Source organism: Phodopus roborovskii, unplaced genomic scaffold (genome assembly GCF_943737965.1).
Source record: "Phodopus roborovskii unplaced genomic scaffold, PHOROB, whole genome shotgun sequence".
NCBI lineage: Eukaryota > Metazoa > Chordata > Mammalia > Rodentia > Cricetidae > Phodopus > Phodopus roborovskii.
This window is the reverse complement of record NW_026125295.1, coordinates 8,250,577-8,269,730: the sequence shown is the minus strand read 5'-3', so window position 1 is coordinate 8,269,730 and position 19,154 is coordinate 8,250,577.

The window sequence follows — 19,154 nt, the reverse complement described above, 5'->3', positions numbered from 1 at the left end:
CTTTGCTGCCTGAGCTCTACCTGCATCCCTGTTGAGTGGTGCTGCTTCTGGGGAAATGCACGCCGGTCTCCTCCCTGCACATAGCCCGGTGGTTTGACTGAGAATGGTCCCCCAGGCCCAGTCAGGATTCTCATACTTAGTCCCCAGTTAGTGAAACAAAGCAGATGTTTGTTCTTTACAGTCCCGGAGACTGAGGAGTCTAAAAAGCTTGCTGCTGGCCTCCTGCAAAGGCCTTTCTGCTCTACCACACACAGTGGAAGGCACCATTTAGCTATCTTCCTCTGTTCTCACGGCACATACCACCACGGGCCAGGCCTCCCCCATTCATCACTAATTGAGAAGACGCTTTACATCTGGATCCCATGGAGGCCTTTCCTCAGCTGAGGCTCCTTCCTCTCTGATGACTCTAGTATGTGTCAAGTTGATAGATACAAAACCATCCAGGACACTGGGTTTTGTTGTTGGTTGGTTGGTTTGGTTTTTTGAGACAGGGTTTCTTCTGTTAGTTTGTGACAAGGTCTCACTCTGTAGCCCTGGCTGTCCTGGAATTCATTCTGTAGACCAGGCTGGCCTTGAACTCGTAGAGATCTGCCCACCTGTCCCTCCCAAGTGCTGGGATTAAAGACATGTGCCTCCCCTGCCTGGTGGTCATGGTGTCTTATCACAGCAATAGAAGAGAAACTAAGACCAGGGCCCACACCAGACCCAAGTAATTGTAACTTAACACCATGTGACAGGGTTCAAGCAGAGGGTTTTTTTTTTTTTTTTTAATTGGGAAAGGGATCATAAAAAGGGGGAAGGGGAGAGGGGAGACCAACCTCTGGGGACAGGAGCAGGAGAGAGAAAAGAGGGAAAGAAAGAGGAGAGAGAGTTTTAAAAGAGAACACAGTGAATGTGCAGAGTGATGCTCTTAGTGGCTGCAGCTGAGGGCGTGTCCTGTCAGAACCCCAAGGACAGGCCGGCACATAATGATTACACCACAGTCCAACATGGTGAACCACCCATCCATTGGGGTTACATGCAGGAGTGCAGGTGTGAAGGGTCGCTTACAGGAGCAGGCACTATTCAGACAACTATTTCACTGAACGCCCACCCCAGCATGGGTGATGACCCATGAGAGCCGGAACCTGGGAGCTCGCTGCCTAACTAGATAGTCTCAGCCAGGTAGCACTTCTCGCCAGAGTTTGGGGACTAGTGAACTTTGGAAGCCTCTTTACTTACTTCTTAAAGGGCCTGGGAGGGGCTTTTCACTTCCAAGGAAATTGTTACACAGCAAGCCCCCTGTCCTTTTTAAACTACCCCACCTCAGGCAATTTGTTGTAGACACAGAAAGCTGACAGGACCTGAGAGGCGGGCCTTCCCGTTCACTCACCCCACTCTGTGTGCACAGCCTCACTTAGCCGGTTTCCCAGCCTCGGCGCCGACTACAAGCTTCCTTCCTCCTGTAACTGCTCACAATTCTGAATTTTCTGCCCACAGCCGAGTGGTTCTCAGCAACCGTTTCTGCAATCCCCAGCAGTTTTCACTGCAGAAAGTAAACTAGGGACAGAGCACATCTCACACCCACAGCGCTCTGCAAGAGGCAGCCACCACTACAGTGAAGGCCAGGAAGAGAGTCCTCCCTTCCCCTCCTCCTGGCTCCTCTAACTCCAGGGATGGAGCCTGGAGCATGGGCTCACTGAGCCCACTCCACGGGGCATGGAGCCAGGCAGCCAGCTCAGCTGGGTCCGACCTGAGCCGTACCTCTCTTCCTTAACAACCCTGAGAAAAGCCACACAGACTCTATCTTAGTTGTTTCTCTCATGGCTATGACAAAATACCTGACCAAGCACCTCGAGGACGGGTTCGTGACTTGAGGGTGCAGTCCATCACCGCAGGGCAGGCATGGCATCGTGAGCGGGAGCCGATCGTGCAGGCACAGATGGATGCTGGCCCTCAGTTTGCTTCCTCCTTCGAGTTCAGGCCAGGATCCCTGCTCATGGGACGATGCCACCCGAGTTCAGGTTTGGCCGCAGAAAGTCATTAAAACTGGCTTGTTTATCTGAGAGATATGTCAACATCTTTAAAGATCCAAGTCATGCCTGGCCCAGTTTCTCAGGGGCCTCCTCAAGTGACAAGATCACCAGTTATGACCAAATGTTCAAGACTAGCCTGGGCTAAGGCATAGGATTGCCGTGAAGACGAGGCCGTCTGGACTACGGAGTCAGAGCCTGCTCGTAAAGTGCCTGATGCTCAGCTGAGCCTGAGTTCAATTCCCAGCACCTGAATAAAAAGCTTGGTGTCGTGGGTTGTAGTTATGACCCCAGCACTGGAGCTATAGACACAGCGGCAGCCCAGGGTCTCTCTGGCCAGCCAGCCTGTCTCCATAAACAAGGTAGATGACTACCAACACCTGAGGTTGATCTGTGGCCTCCACCGGAATACATAGGCACAACCACACTTGTGTTTGCACACAGATACCCAAGAATAGACTGACAGACTAACGTTTCCTACCCCTGTACATTTCAGCTGAAGGCAATGAAACCCAGCCCGAAAGACACTAATGAGGCACTCTAGAGCTGAAGACTGACTCGGGGTAGAATCCCACACCACTCCATACATAAAACAGGCTGTGGTAGCACAGGACTTAGGAGGTAGAGCAGGAGAAACAGAAGTTCAAGCTTATCCTCGATCACATCATAAGTTTAAGGCCAGCCTGAGCTATATGAGACCCTATTTCCAAAAGGAAAAAAAAAAAAAAAAACATTTAAAATTTTTATAAGTTACCTGTATTCATTTTTTTCCATTTTAGTTCATTTGAAAGTTAGATAATTTAAACTTGAGTTATATTTACTGAGCAATGAATTCATGCTAAATTATCATCATCCCTCAGAAATTAAAATAGGTATTATACAGACATAAGCATATTAGCATATATATTTGAGTAGAGGACTCCAGTAGAAAATATGAAGAGGGTTGTGTGTGTGTGTGTGTGTGTGTGGTGCTGTAGAATTTAATTCCAGGCCTCCTGTGTGCTAGGACACGTGTATTTCCAGCCCTTCATTGTTTGTATGTCTTTAGAGACACTGTTCGTGTAGCCCAGGCTTGTTTTGAACTCACTGTGTGGTCAAGGGCAGCCTTGAACTCCTGATCCTCCTGCCTTCACTCTCTGAGTGCTGGGATCACAGACCTGGACCACCACACTGGGCTGGAAGTAGAGAGTTCTTATCCTTGAAGGGAGCTCTAAGCTGACCCTTGCAGGGGCTGTGCTCAGACACAACAAACAAGCATAAACCCGGCAGATGAATCCAGTCCAAGCCTCAAACAACCAAGGTGGGCTGAGCTTGCAGGCCTCACACAGGTTGATTCCTCCATGTGTGAAGGCCAGAGAGCTGCCTAATTCCCCTCGTGAGAGCTTGCGGAGTCGCATCTGGCTGAGAACCTGTTACTGGGAAATTAGGTTTCATGCAACACTGTGTAACCCAGCCACACGTTTGCTTCTGTGAGAAATTACTACTGGAACCACACTGATCCTTGCTTTCCTCTCCAAGCTCACTCTAAATGGAGGGATCAGAATAGGAATCTTCGATCTACTAGATCAAGAGGTCTGCACCCGACTAGCCAAAACTCTGGAAGCCCAAGGCAGAACCGCTATTTCAGACACAAAACAATAAAAGAATGGGCTCCCAAAAGTTATCCTCTGACCCCCCCCAAGTGTTTCCTCCACGTGCACACATACACAGATGTGTGTATCTATGTATGCATGCATAGGATATTTCTATGAGGAAGAATAAATTAGTGAAGACAGAGAGGCTCTGTCTTCCTAAAATATAACCGCCAGGAGAGGTCTGTAGCCCCTGCGTGCCACGGTCCCAGCGTGCTATGGGCCCTGCGTGCCACGGTCCCAGCGTGCTGTGGGCCCTGCATGCTGGGGTCCCAGCGTGCTATGGTCCTGTGTGCCACGGTCCCAGCGTGCTGTGGGTCCTGTGGAATCCTCTCCCTTTCACTCTCCAGGCAGGAGGGTTCACTCTTTCTGCAAGGTTTGCTTAACACCTCGCGGCATATCCTCTCCTTCCTGCCTTCGAGTGCATCAAGATCTCCTGGCGTTGGAGCCAATCTCACAAAAGACCTCAAAGCTATATTTGTCTGCGAAACACCTCCAGCTGCATCCACGGAGTCACGGGCTTTGGCAAGAAATATCCAAGTGCTGAGTTAGCATAACTCAATCCATCCGAGTGCTCCGTAAGTGGATTAACCACTGTGCAGGCCTCTTCTGCTGACTTCAGGGTTTCTTCTTGTCTTTCTGCCTAGCAGGTTCCAAGGCTCACGAAGAAGCTGGAAGAATGCTGAGACCACAGAGTGAGGGGTCTGAAGCTGTGCCAAGTGGACTCTGGGTAGATGTGCTGTCCAACTCCAGGCAGGGTGAGCCTGCAGCAGAAAGGACCTCAACCAGCGTAACAATGACAATGTTTCCCTACGGTTGTAACAGGCATTTTTGTGTGCTTTTGTGCTTGGGGGGGGGGGGAAGTGCAGGCACACGTGTGCCACAGTGCAAGTGTGAGGATCAGAGCATCATCTCGGGTGACCTCCCTCACCTTCCATTTTGTCTGAGTCCACATCTCATGCTGTCTGCCACTGTGCACGGCAGGCTGGCTGGCCTGTGACTTTCTGGGGATTTGCCTGTCTCTGCCATAGGAGCAGAAGGGTTCCTGGGATCCAAACCGAGGTTCTCACACTTGCATGGCAAGAGTTTTACCCATTAATCCCTAAAGCGCTGCTTTAATAAGGAAACAATGTATCTGCTGGGGCTTTCTTTGTTCCGATTGCTTATTAGCCCTGTTCAGTATTTTAGAAAATGCTGAGTCATTGGTATCACAAATATTTTCTCACATATTGTTATCACACACCAATCAATGAGACTTCAGGCTCCGAATTAAAGTGAACGCCCTGGTAATCATCCCAGCTCACACCACGGTTCACAAAAACAGGAAGCCTGGCTTTGCCTGCCTGTGTTTCTGTGTGCAGGACCTGTCTCTGAGTTCAGCTTGTCTATCATCTGCCCCCTGCCCTTTCTCCTCTGCGTGAGAGCTCATCAGGCCACACCTCCACAGGCAGGCAGCCTGCATTTGCAGGTTATGCACAGTTGTTCTACCCTCATCAGCCTCCAAAGGAAAACAGCGAGTGAATTTCCCCTCTGTAGTCATTTTCCTTTCCTCAAACCGTAATCAAGATGAATTCTCACCCAGAAAGCTGATTCTGTGAGAAAGCTTCCAATTGCCTGTTATTCCTGAAGAAGAGAGAAATCTCTCTGTATAGCAGGAGTACAACGATACTGAGAAGTCAGCCTTTGTCACTGGCATCAGCCTCAGCCAGAGCAAGACGCAATCTTAACTGTCAACACAAATAACAGAACAGTCCTGGAACCTCAGGGCAGAAGCTCCTGCGAACACCATCAGCCACCTAAGTGAGATCACAGGGCTCAAACCATCCGTCAGCCACTGGGAACACAGGGTTCAAACCATCCTTCAGCCACATGAGTGAGAACACAGGGTTCAAACCATCCGTCAGCCACAGCCACGTAAGTGAAAACTCAGGGTTCAAACGACCTTTCAGAACTACTAGGTAATATTTTCAAGATGTTTGCCCTTTAAGGGGAGAAGAGAACAGGTTTGGATTTCTTAATTCTAGGACTTTCCAATCTCCTAGGAAATGTCTGAAGACTCCAATGTGATGATCATCTCTGCCATTGCCATTGTTCAGAGAGAAGACTGGCCGGAGGTGGGGGGGGGGCGTGAGGGGGAGCAACTCTCTCAAGGGATCCCAGCTATTCAGACTAGCTGGAGGTCCCACCCGGACAGCTTGCTCCTCCCAGAATTCATCTTTTGCATCATGGAGTAAATCTGGCCTCCTTGGCTCAGCTTCACAAAGAGTGTTGTGAGAGGTTAAATGTTACTTTGCCTTCCAAATTAACATCTTCGAGGGGGTGGGGCAACTGACCTTTAATGCAAAGGTGCAAGCAGAGCTCCCTCTAGTGGCTGTTTATTTGGGTGTCGCGGACTTTGGAAAACAGGCTTGAAACTGAAAAGAGCCATTTGTGGGAGAAGGGTGAGGCAGGGCCAGGGCTAAACGTCAATAGTACCGAACCAGCCCCTGATGGCTTATGCCCACAGATCAGCACATCGCTCAACCCTCGACAGAGAAGCTCCTTTACAGCAGATGGCGATTCACGCAGAGACCCACAGACTGGGCGAGAGAGAGCGCTAGGCTGCAGAGTGCTCTCTCCACAGGGCTCTGGCACAAGCAGAAACACTGTAAGAACTGGAAACAATGTCACCCGGACACACAGGACAGCCGCACATAGGAGCTCACAACAACTATGACAGCATGTACAAACATTGTGCAAGCAAGCCCAAGCCAGACGAAACCCCAGCATGGAAGAAGCTGGGGCAATTAACGGCTGCTGGAGAGGAAGAGCCAATGTTGTGCATGTGGCCCCTGCGAACTGACCCACACTCCAATAGGCATACATCCAACAGTATGTGGGGTGCGGACCCAAAATTGGGTGGGTAAGGAAGAGGGGATGGATCTAGAAGGAATTGGAAGGAGTGGAGGAGGAATGTATATAACCAGAGTACACTGTATGAAACGAAATTCTCAACGTACTAAGAAAAATAAGGGGTTGAAGAGAAAGTCTACATCTATTACTGTTTAATGATTCATTGTTTGTGTGTGGAGCTAGGTGATTTTTGTCCCCCTTACTTTATGAGTCTTAGAAATCTGGGAAAAAATATCTTTGACTTAAGTGAAAACAAAGCTTGTTTGGTGACGGTTGGTGGATGGAGCAGCTTGACTGGTAATGGTCAGCCATGCTAGTGTGGAGGTCTAAGTGTGGACTGATATGGCGGGGAAGAGAGAGTGTGTGGGCCTTGTCCATCAGCTTAAGACCCACATAGCAGGGAAGGACTGACTGCCTTGGGAGGAACCGTGACAGACAGACACTGGCTGCCATTGGACGATGTCTTAGTTAGGGTTGCTATTGCTGTGAAGAGACACCATGACCACAGCATCTCTTATAAAGGTGAACATTTAATTGGGTCTGGCTTACAGTTTAGAGGTTCAGTCCGTTACCAACATGGCGGGGGAAGGAGCTGAGAGTGTTACTTCTTTCAGGTAACAGGAAGTGGTCTGAGACACTGGGCGGTATCTTGAGCACATATGAGATCTCAAAGTCCGCCCCCACAGTGACACGCTTCCTCCAACAAGAACACGCCTACTCCAACAAGGCTACACCTCCAAATAGTGCCACAGCCTTTGGGGGCCGTTTTCTCTCAGACCACCACAGACTTAAAGCTTGTTTAGAGTCATAAGCTTACCAGCCTTTGAATTAGGGCAGACACTAGCAGTTTTTCCTAGTCTCAGGCTCTTGGGTTCCCTCAGATGAGAATCTCCCCCTGGGCTCTCATGTCATGGGTCCTGAGCTTACAAGTACAGACCTTAGAACTTCTCAGCTTTCCGGCTCACAGCCAGCTCTTTATTGGTTGTTTTGGTTGGTTGGTTGGTTGTTTGGTTGGCTGAGTTTTGCTTTGTTTTGTCTTGTTTTTGAGACCAGGTTTCTCTGTGTAGCCCTGGCTATCCTGGAATTCAATCTTAGACCAGGCTGGCCTCGAACTCACAGATCTGCCTGCCTCTGCCTCCAGAGTGCTGGGATTAAAGGCGTGTGCCACCACTACTTGGTGAAGTCAGTTCTTCACAATGAATATCTCTGTAACACACAGATTGATTCTGTGTCCTGAGAAGCTTAACAAATACACTTGACTTCAAGGAGCTTGGGGGAGGGCGCTAATCTGGAGACAATGCTCCTACTAACACACGGTTGGTAGCAGTACTGGATACAATGAGAAAGAAATCAGGGAAATGATATCTTACAATAGCCTCTAAAAAATCTGGGGATAACCAAACGAGTGAAAGGCTTGTACAGCAAAGATCTGGAGACACCAAAGAGAAATTGAAGAAGCTATCCATGGAAAGATCTCCCATGCTCATGTATCAGTAGGATTAAAGTTGTGAAAATGGCCATCTGACGAATGCAGTCTATAATTCAATGCAGTCCCAACATAATTATTCACAGAACTTGAAAGGATGATTGTAAGCTTCATATGGAAACACACACACACACAAACCCAGGGTATCTAAAACAATCCTGAATAATCAAAGAACTGCTTGAGGCATCACTAGCCCCAATTTCTAAACTACAGAGCTATGATAACAAAAACAGCATGGTATTGGCATAAAAACAGACACCAGACACATTGATTGAGGGCATCACATTGATGACTCAGATATACTTATAGGCACCTTGTGCTTTGTGTTTTGAATATATGTGTGTGTGTGTGTGTGTGTGTGTGTGTGTGTGTATGAGAAAATACTGCATCTTCAACAAATGGTGCCAGTCAAACTAGACAGCTGTATGTAGAAGAATGCAAATAGATCCACATCTACTACCCTGCACAAAACAACTCCAAACGGATCAAGGACCTCAACACAAGAACAAATACCCTGAACTTGATCAAAGCGAAAGTGGGAATAGCCTTGAACTCATTGACACAGGAAAGGACTTTCTGAACAGAGAGAGGGAGAGGAAGAGGGAGGGAGGGAGGGAGAAAGAGAGAGACAGAGGGAGGGAGAGAGAGAAAGAGAGAGACAGAGGAGAGAGGGAGGGAGGGAGAGAGAAAGAGGGAGAGACAGACAGAGAAGGAGAGAGAGAAACAGAGAGGGGGAGAAGAAAGAGAGGGAGGGAGGGAGAGGGGGAGAGAGAGTGGGGGGAGAAAGAGGGAGAGGGGAGAGAGAAACAGAGACTTTGGAGCACTCAGCCCTGCGTGGGCTGCCTTCTCAGGGCTATGTGGGAGGGAAGATGGAAAGATCGTAAGAGCCAGAGGCGATGGATGATTCCAAGGGAACAGTGCCTTCCGGACACAGCAGGTCTGATGCACACAAAAACCCTCAGAGGCAGTGGCAGCATGCCTCAGATCTGCACAGGTTCAAGCCAGATGGGTCCAGGACTGAGAGGAAGAAAGTGGATGTGGGGCCCCAACCCTGGCCAAGAAGCTATCTGCTATTGACATGTGCTGGAAGAGGGAAGAACCCATTTTCTCTGACAGAGGGTCATTGGGTATACCCACCATACTGTACGCAGGCCCTGTGCCCGACACACAACACACTCGGTGCTTGTGGAGTTTTTGTTTTGTGGGTCTTTTGCTTGTCTGCTTTGACTTTCATTTTGTGGGTGTTTTTTTGTTTGTTTGTTTTGTTTGTTTGTTTTTGTTTTTTAAGGAAAAAAGTTGTATGGGTGGATAAGAATGTGGGGAGAATCTTCTAGGACTTAGAGGAAAGGGGAAAACATGATCAAAATATATTGTATGAAAGAAAAATTGTTTGCAAAAATTGGAGCCAGGAAGTATTGGCAGACACCTTTGATCCCATAAGTAGGGAGGCAGAGGCAGGGGGATCTCTGTAAGTTCCGGGCCAGCCTGGTCTGCAGAGTGAATCTCAGGACAGGCTCCAAAGCCTCAGGGAAACCACGTCTCGAAAAAGCAAAACAAAACAAGGGAAATGAACGATAACAGAAGTGGGAGGCTTAACTGTAATGATGATGTCCAGGGAAGCTCCATCGAGGACAGCCCCCTGTTCCCATCATACCCTTCAGCTCTGGACATTCTGCCTGAGCAGGTCTCTCCAGGAGGACTCTCTCCACAAGCCATTGCTGGGGTCCATCTTTCTGCTCGTGCCCTACCTCACCCCAGGAGCTACTGGCTTATTTTAATTGCTCTGGAAGGCTTCTTAAAAACCTGGATCCCTATCTGTCTCTTATTCCCCTAAATTGGCATTTAATAGATTTCCCTCGTGCATTTATTTCTTATGACATACAGAGAGAGAAAGAGAAGATTTTTGTCTCCGAAAAATATTTCTCTTATAATTCTAGATGTACTCTTTCCAAGAAACCCTCGGGTTTGAAACTCAATTACATGGTTCTCATAAAAGAGATGGCTTTATCTCTGCAAGGTGTTAAAAGCAACACGCCTGCTGCCCACATCACTCCCATCATTAGAAATGGCCAGGCATCGCCCTGAATGTGAGCCAGAATCTGCTTTTTAAACTAGAATTCCGTGGCCACTCTCTCCCTGCACCTTGCTTCCCTCACTTACTCAGTTGGAGATTATTCAATATCAACCAAGTTTTCATTTGTTTCTTCAAGTACCAAGTATTTTTCATTGGAGTGGTTGCCAGTAATTTCACCAGTTTCACTCATGAACTTACAGGCAAAAATCTTCATTCGAGTCTGAAGACAGCGCAGCGTACATTCACTGAGGACGAACAACATTTAAAGGAAAATCGAAGACACTGCATTTAATTTCTAATTACCAGATGCATTTGTCTTTTGTTCTGTCTCCAGGAAAAGCTGTGCAGGCTGTAGCTCCAGCAAGCATGCGTGCCAACATCCCCGACACAGACACCTGCAAGGTGCCTAACTACAAGCAGGATGTCACCTCTCTCCAAGGGAACAGGCAAACAGCAGTGGACAATGTTGAAGGTGAAACTTTCAGCCTGTAAAGTGTATCCAACCTGGTGTCCAAGAGACAGTATCAGTTTTACATTTAGTCTCGTTGCTACTGTTGCTGATTGTGTCCTCTGCCTTCTTTCTCTCCTGCTGTCTTCCATAGAAGACTTCCAGAACTGGGGTTGGAGAGAGGGCTCAATGGTTAAGAGCATGGGCTGCCCTTCCAGGGGACATGGCTTTGATTCCCAGCGCTTCTCCCCGCACCCCCCCCCCCGTGGTGGTTCACAAGCATCTGTAACTCCATCTGCAGGGCATCTAAAGCCCCCTTCTGACCCTCATGGACGCCGCACACACGTGGTGCAGGGACATAGATGCAAGCAATCTCTCATACGCATAAAATAAAATAACCTTTAAAAACAAATTTGAAAGAATTGCATCGTAACTAAATAAGGCATGTGATCTTATGAAACAATAATTGGGTGACCACAATAAACCTTGAACACAAGTCATTGGAAGGGGGCAATGGTGTCTGTGGTGGGTTCTACAGCTGGGCTGAGCGTGGGAAATACTGGGTTTCTTGTATGGAAGCTTTATCGGAATAATAAGGTTCTGCACTTGTAAACAATGACTATTAAAAAAAAATCTTCAGAGTAAACCGGGTGGTGGTAGCACACACCTTTGATCCCAGCATAGGCTTAGGCAGGTGGATCTCTGTGAGTTTGAGGTCAGCCTGGTCTACACAGTGAATTCTAGGACAGCCAGGGCTATGCAGAAAAACCCTGTCTCAAAAAAAAAAAAAAACCCTTTCAGAGTAAACCTCATCTGGTCTGCTTTGACTACGCAGCTTTCCAGTGATGGTTTGGGAGGGGTGCTTTGCCTTGGGGCAGTCCATTGTGCTGTCTCTTCTCACATCGTGGACTTTCCATCCCCTGTGCTCTAACAACCTTGCCTTCTTCAGCATCTAGGACAACAGAGTGATTCTGATTCTCTCCCTGCCCTGATGTACAGACTCAACTGTCCTTCGTGGAGAGAATCACTTCAGAATCCAGAGGCATGGGGTCCACAAGCATCTTTGGTCCATGTTCCAAATAGAGTTGTTCAAAAATACACAATAATGCAGGGTATTATAGGGACAGAGCAGATAAAACCTCTAAAATCAGAGCCGTGGATCTGAGTTAGAAGTGTGGGCCTGTGTTCCCAGCACTCAGGAGGATGAAGCAGGAAGGCCATGAGTTGAAGGCCAGACTAGACCGTTTGTCATAACCTGGCTCAAAAGGAAAAAGAAAAGGCTCGTGGACCCTGCTGGGCCCACTTCATCTATGTTGGTCCCTTTGCCTCAACTTTAGTAAAGAAGTTTATTAATCTAATTTTTCAACTTCTGAGCATCTTTTTTCTCATTTTCTTGATTGTCAAGGACCACAAAAAAGCTGTCTATCATTTTACCAAAGCACAGGTCTGTAAGGAGTAGGTTTTTCCTCCGGCCACCGGTCTTGTCCCGCCACCGCGCCAGCCCCAATTAACACACTGAAACTCTGTATTTGATATAATGCTGTTGGCCAATTACTTGTTTCTCATCGGCTAGCTCTGTCTTAAGTATTAACCCATTTGTGTTAATCTATGCATTTCCACATGGTCTTCTTACCCGGAGCCGGCTGGTGTCCTGCTCTCTCCAGACTCTCCATCTTGACTCCTCCTTCCTACTTCCTCTTTCCTCCTCGTCTCCTAGTCCCACCTATCTAGCTTTCCTATTGGCCAACAGTGCTTTATTCATTAACCAATAAGAAAAACATTTACAGAATGACATCTCCCATCACAGGCCCACATCTCAGCGTTGCCCACTGCCCCACCCCACCCACATCTCATGGTCATCTATGCTCAGTCATCCTGAAACTGGTTCCACAACATCCAGGTTCTACCAGTCCTTAGGTCTCTGTCATTTTAACACCAATATTGGAAAGGAAAGAAGCCCCAGCTTCTTAGGGAATCTCCCCATAAGCCAAGTGCTCAGGGCTGGAGAGAGGTACTTTAGTACCTGCTGCCAAGTCCAATGACCAGAGCTCGATCCCCAGGACTCACAGGGGAGAAGGAGAGAATCAACTCCTGCAAGTTGTCCTCTGACCTCTGCATTGTACACACACACACACACACACACACACTTGTGCCCCCACACACACCCATATACACGCTGTGTTCACTCACTCACTCACACACATTTGTGTTAACATTCACAATCACACACACGCTTGTATTTCCACTCATATACACACACTCATACGCATGCTCACGTTCACACATGTACACTCACACACACTCACACTCACGCACACACACAGTAAATAAATTGTACTTAGTAACTTTAAGGGCTTAGAACCTTGAGCATGACGATCGGCTAGCTCCTTGGCTAATGATAATGAGAATAAAGGTGGAAGGAGCAGAGGGTGTGGCCCATGCATGACCGTTGTATGAGAGCAGAAGGAGGTGTGGCTGGCCACATGGAAGGAAACTGTCATGGGGGAGGGGGAGCAGATGGCAAGGGGTGAGTAAGAAGAAAGTATAAGGTGCCTGCTGCCTACCCTCATGCATGGCAACATCACTGTGACACTCACTACTTTGTGTGCTAACTTAAAAAGCTATAGAAAGCAAAAAATAAAGAAGAAGAAGAAGAATAGTGATAATAGCCAGGTGGAGCCTCACACCTTTAATCCCAGCACTCGGGAGGCAGAGGCAGGTGGATCTCTGTGAGTTCGAGCGAGGCCAGCCTGGTCTACAAGAGCTAGTTTCAGGACAGGCTCCAAAGCCACAGAGAAACCTGTCTCAAATAATAAAACAAGAAATAACAGTAGTAAAATGTAAAAGAGAAATAATACAAATTTTCAAGTTTAAAAATACTATATGAGGCAGGCGGGTGTTTATGAGTTGGAGGCTAACCTGATCTATACAGGGAATTCTGGGCCAGCCAGGGTTACACAGTGAGACCCTGTCGATAATAATAACTTTTTAAACCTGCTTCAAATTTCTCTCTGGAAGCTCCACAAACTAAATTTATCTTATATTTCCCATGTAGCTCTTCTTTGGCAATGACTAAATACACATTTTCATTTTATGTGTACAAGTGTTTTGTCTACACGTACATATGTGCACGAGTACCCATGGAGGCCAGAAGTGGGTATGAGATGCCCAGGACCTGGACTTATGGATGGTTCTGAGCCACCATGTGGGTGCTGGGAACTGAACCCAGGTCCTCTGGAGAAGCAGCCAGTGCTCTAACCGCTGAGCCATCTCACCAGCCCCTGACTTTGTATATAAAACTCTGCTTTGGTGGAGGCCGGCAGGTGAGTAGACTTGCTTTGCACCAGCCTATGCCAGCTCATAGTCAAATGACGATAGCATTTGAGAGCACTGGAAAGCAATGACCTGTACGTGAGACCCAGCCGGTCAGCCTCTTCCCATTCATACTGTGAAAATCATCATGGTGGGGATATTTACATTACAGGAATTAGCAAACGCTAAGACCCAGGGCCTCCTACCTGGAGACCCCAACAACTCCAGGCACATGTGTCAGTTTCTCCCAAAACATAAGATTAATTAACATCCAGGATAATCTACCATGTGTTCTGCCAGACATTGTGGCTATGAATTCCTACTCAAGAACGTTAGAAAGAACGGCTTTTGGAGCTTTGTGTAACTTCTCTGGTATTTACTGGGCAATGTTCCTCAGAATCAGTGTTAAATAGAAGAACCGTTACATAGCAATTACAATGTGTCAGTTATGATGCACCAGACACATTACACTCAGAGACCCTCCTGCGTTAAGCAACCTCCAGATAGGTTTGATCCAAGCCCAGGTTTTATTTCTACAGGAGACAGACAAAATTTAGTAGTCCCTGGTTATACACATTAGCGGGCTAATACCCAATGCTGTGCACGGGTTAACAAGCTCTCGGTGTCTTGGGGATGGCGTGGAGGGGAGGGTCAAAGCGGAGACTGGGGATGGGGTCTTGCTTTGCTAAAATCAAGGTGAGATGAACGAGCATGAAATTTCCTTAATGGGTCGGGGTGAGGCTAGAGTGGGAACCCCTCCCTCTCACCAGTGGGCTACCGTGCATTCCTATCCCATCGGGTTCTTCCCAGCACAGTTGCTCTCGGGAAGGTGATGGCCTTGGGGCAGCTCACCTTTCAGAGCATTCTTCACAGACATTATCACGTAGATGTTCCTTTAGCACCTGAGTTTCTGCTTGAAGCTGTTATACAGTTAAATTCCCCTGCCTCCGCATTGGCACGGGCCGCAGTGACCTCGGGTTAGGAAGCTGGCACCCTTCGGGCACCCTGGGACGGTATTTGGCCTGCTCTTCCTGCTGGGACGCAGCCTCCTGAGCCATCTCCTCCTTCTTCCTCGCTGTCTTCCTCTCTCTCCAGCTCCACACCTTGAACATGGACTTGCACTTGAATCTGAACTTTGCCAAGTGTGTCTGTGAGGATGCAAGGGTGGCCTTCGGGGTCTTCAGGCATCTGCCTGTGCTTGGCCACCCCAGCTCCCAGCACAAGGCTATCCCTGATGCTCTTCTCGTCCCTACATTAAGTTTCCCTACACCAAATGCTGTCCATTTTACGCCCCTCCACATTCCCCAACATCCCATTACCCTTTCCTACCTACCTGTTCCTCAAAGGAAAATTTGAGAGCCGTATTCTATCGGTTTTCTTTTCTCATCATGTCAGGAGACATCACACGCCAGGGACTCTAGCCCAGGCCCAAAACTGACTCAAAATAAATGTTTTTGGTGTTTAAGATTTATATAACCATGGAAGCACCCCAGGCTGTTCACAAATTTCCCATTTACCCTCTTCAAACAAATGTATGCCCAGCTAGTATTGTTAAACCATTTCTATGTAGCTTTTAGTCTGGATTATTTCTTCAAGCCAGGAATTATTATTTCTTACACTTTTATTTCTGAGAGGATTCACTTTTAATATCTTTGTATTTGGCTGTCATTTTTTAAATTTTATTCCATTATATAAAAAAAAAAGTATGAGATCTTATGGCTTCTCCTTATTGAGCAATAACCAATATAGGACTGTGGGTCATCAATTTATTTATGTGGATGACATACTGGGTTTACTGTCTGGTGCTTTTTTATAATTCTTTCATTGCTTTCTAGATTTACCTGCTTGATATGGTCTGTCTGACAGATTTGCTTTTAACTGCTGTGTAGGACTTTATCTGCAAATATTCCAAAATTGATCCTTTCATTCCCCCTATGGATAGACATTTTGGTTAGCTGTATTCTATCTTCCTCTCTTAACTACAAACCATGATCTTTAAGCTAATTTGTGCATTTCCCTCTTCTCTAAGAACCCGTAAGTTTCCCCCGGGATGGATGCCTGAAATTATAGTCACTTGATTAGAGGTTTTAAAATGCCCTGCATGATAGTGTCCCAGAGTGCAGTGGAATGATGATAATGTATACATTTCCCTCAGTAGCTTCTGGGACTTTCCTCACATCGCTGCCAATGCTGACAATTTCATTTTTATATTTGCAGTTTGGATAGTTATGCACCACGAATCTTCCAATAGAGGAGCCTGAGTCCTGGGCGGAATAAACAGACATAAACCTGAACTTAGTGCTGTCACCATGAGAGCTCAGAATGTCAGTGGCAAAAGGGGAATGCTTTTTAAAACAAACAAAGGGAATAGGGTCTTACCATGTCGAGTCGAGAGGACTGGCGGCCGATCTCTCATTGGCAGTTACAGAGGGAGGAGGTGGGATGGCTTCTTCAAGGTGCTGAGGGGAGAGAAACGGTCAGCTAGAATTCCAAGCCAGGGTGCTCAATCCCCAGTTCTCCTGGCACTCACACCGGTGCAGCCCGTGGACTGCCTGCATTCTTCAGAAGTGGGTACCCACTCTCATGGAAGGGATGGACATGTCTGTGCAGAAAGGCAAACACCTCAACCCCGTGACCCTTTGTCACACAATCGATCCCAGGGACAGGGGGCCAATAAGAGCGGGAAGACCCCTAGCTTCCCACAGTCCCTGAGGATACCCCATCCTCTCCCTCCAGGCCTTGGAGATGTAGCTTGTTTGTTTCTGATTCTTGCATCTGCTCTTCCCGAGAAGAAGCCTTTCCTGAGATATGAACAAAAGGAGAGACAGACTCGGAGAAAATAGGAGAAGGAATCAGTGCAACTTAAGAGGCTACAGACAGACCTGGCAAGACAGCTCAGAGGGTAGATGTGCTTGCCACCAAGTCTGTCAGCTTGACTTTGATCTTGGGTCCCGTGTGATAGAAGGAGAAAATTGATACCTAAAAGTTATCGCCTGACCTATACACACACACACTAAACACACTCACACTCACACACTAAACACACACACAAACACTCACACACACACTCACACACACTAAACACAAACTCACTCACACTCACACATACACACACTCACACACATACACACTCACACTTACACTCATACACACTCACACTTACACTCACATACACACACACACACACACACACACACACACAAAGTTCCAGCTAGACTGCACACACTTTTTTTAGTTTACTGACTGGAAAGGTAGGCCTGGTAGAGGGCAGGTAGGGTATTAGTTCAACCAATTCGAGAAATAAAAAGAGAGGCAGCCACCAAAGAACAGCAGGCCAGAGCATTGCTCCTCAGAGAATGAGCTGGCAGACCTAACCTGCCAGCAGCTTTCCCACCCAGGAAATAGAGGGACTCGCTTCTCATTACCACCCTCAGCACAGAAACCACACAGACGCCCTCCCTTGCTCGTGTCTTCTACATGTATGCTCTGTCGGAATGAAAGACAACATGGTCTGCAGGGCTGGGGAGTTTCCGGGAGGGCCTGTAATCTGAGTTCCTGCTGGACAGGCAGATGACTCAAAGACCACGGGTTGGGCGTCAGATTTAGGAAACGCCTGGATCTGCTAACTCCGAAGTCACCTCCACTTCCCCTTGACACAGCGTCACAACCTCCACAATGTCCCTCGGAAAGTCGGTCACCACTTGGACACTCAAAACCTCTCAACTCTAAGGTGTGGTCAGCAAACGTTTGGAGAATTAAGGAAGAGGGTCTGTTTCTTCCTTGTGTCTTGGTAAAGGAGTCTTTTGCCTTGTTCCCCTTTTTGGTTGGGGTGTATAAGAATGTTGGTGAATAAACCTGGGGCATCCACATTCGCTGGATCACCCTCCTGAGTCTCTGTCTTTTTCTTAGCATCTTTATCTGCCATTCCTCAATCCATGCTCCCGCTCTCAGGTACAAACCGGGCAAGTCGGCTGGATCCGACTGAAGCCCCCCAAAGATGGTTACAACAAACGGTGACGGCCACTTTCAGCCAGGTCTCTCACCATTTGAGGAAATGGAGGCGTACCCCCCACAGACATGCTTACAGCCCGGCCTGATGTGGACAGCCCCTCACGGAGACTCTGTCATGTCAAGTTCACACTCATGGACACACATCACTGTTTCATCGCCAACACGGGCCCCATGACCAATGGCATGCTAATGAGGAGACCCGGCTAGGAGGCTATGAGCCTGAAGGCTGACCTGTCTATTTCTGTCTTTTAGATATCCTATATCAGTGTTTAGGGCTCTGGGTTCCAAGACAGATGGGCCCCTGTAAACTAGAGTGAAAAGCAGAAATTGATTCCCCCCAGAAGACCTTAAATAAGGGACATCTTGAGACAAAATGAATTATATTATTTATGAATAAGATCATACACAGATGCCTGATTTTGTTCTTACTCGTTTAAGAGTACTGCTACTCCTGGCTAAACAAGCCGGCCGCCACTTTCTGTGCGTGAGGAAGTCCCTCTGTGAGACTCTCCTACACCCTTGTTATCCACAAGGAGGCTTGAGCCATCAGAAAACAGTTGCCTTAGCCACTTACACAGCTTTGTTGGAGGACAAACATACGGGAAAGGTTTTCATTTCCACGGAGACTTGAGTCTGGCCAGTCAGAATTGGGGTGGCAATGAACTGACTGTCAGATAAATAATAGCCTCCAACATGGCCCAGTGGCCCCCGAACCTACAAGGGAGGAGGGACTGAGTCCTCCCGCAAGCTGTCCTCTGACCTCTGCAAGGGGAGAGGAGGGACTGAGTCCTCCCACAAGCTGTCCTCTGACCTCTGCAAGCGCACCACAGCGTGCACACACACACTAAATAAACAAGACATTTTTAAAAGAAAATGGGGGCAAGATTAGGATAGGCTTCATAGAGTGACCTGGAGTGCCTTCTTCGTAACCCTCCCCTCCACCTTCGTTCCTCCTGTCCCTAATGCCCCCACCTCCCACCACTGTGAACTGGCTGCCTCAGGTCCTATGTAAGGCACACAAGAAACTGATGCTCCAGGCAAGGGCCACCCCCCACCCACACCCAAACCCACACCCACACCCCACACCCCACCCACACCCCACCCACACCCACACCCACACCCCACCCACACCCACACCCCACACCCACATCCTACACCCCACACCCCACCCACACCCCACCCCACACCCACACCCACACCCCACCCACACCCCACACCCCACACCCACACCCACACCCCACACCCACACCCACACCCCACCCACACCCCACCCACACCCACACCCCAC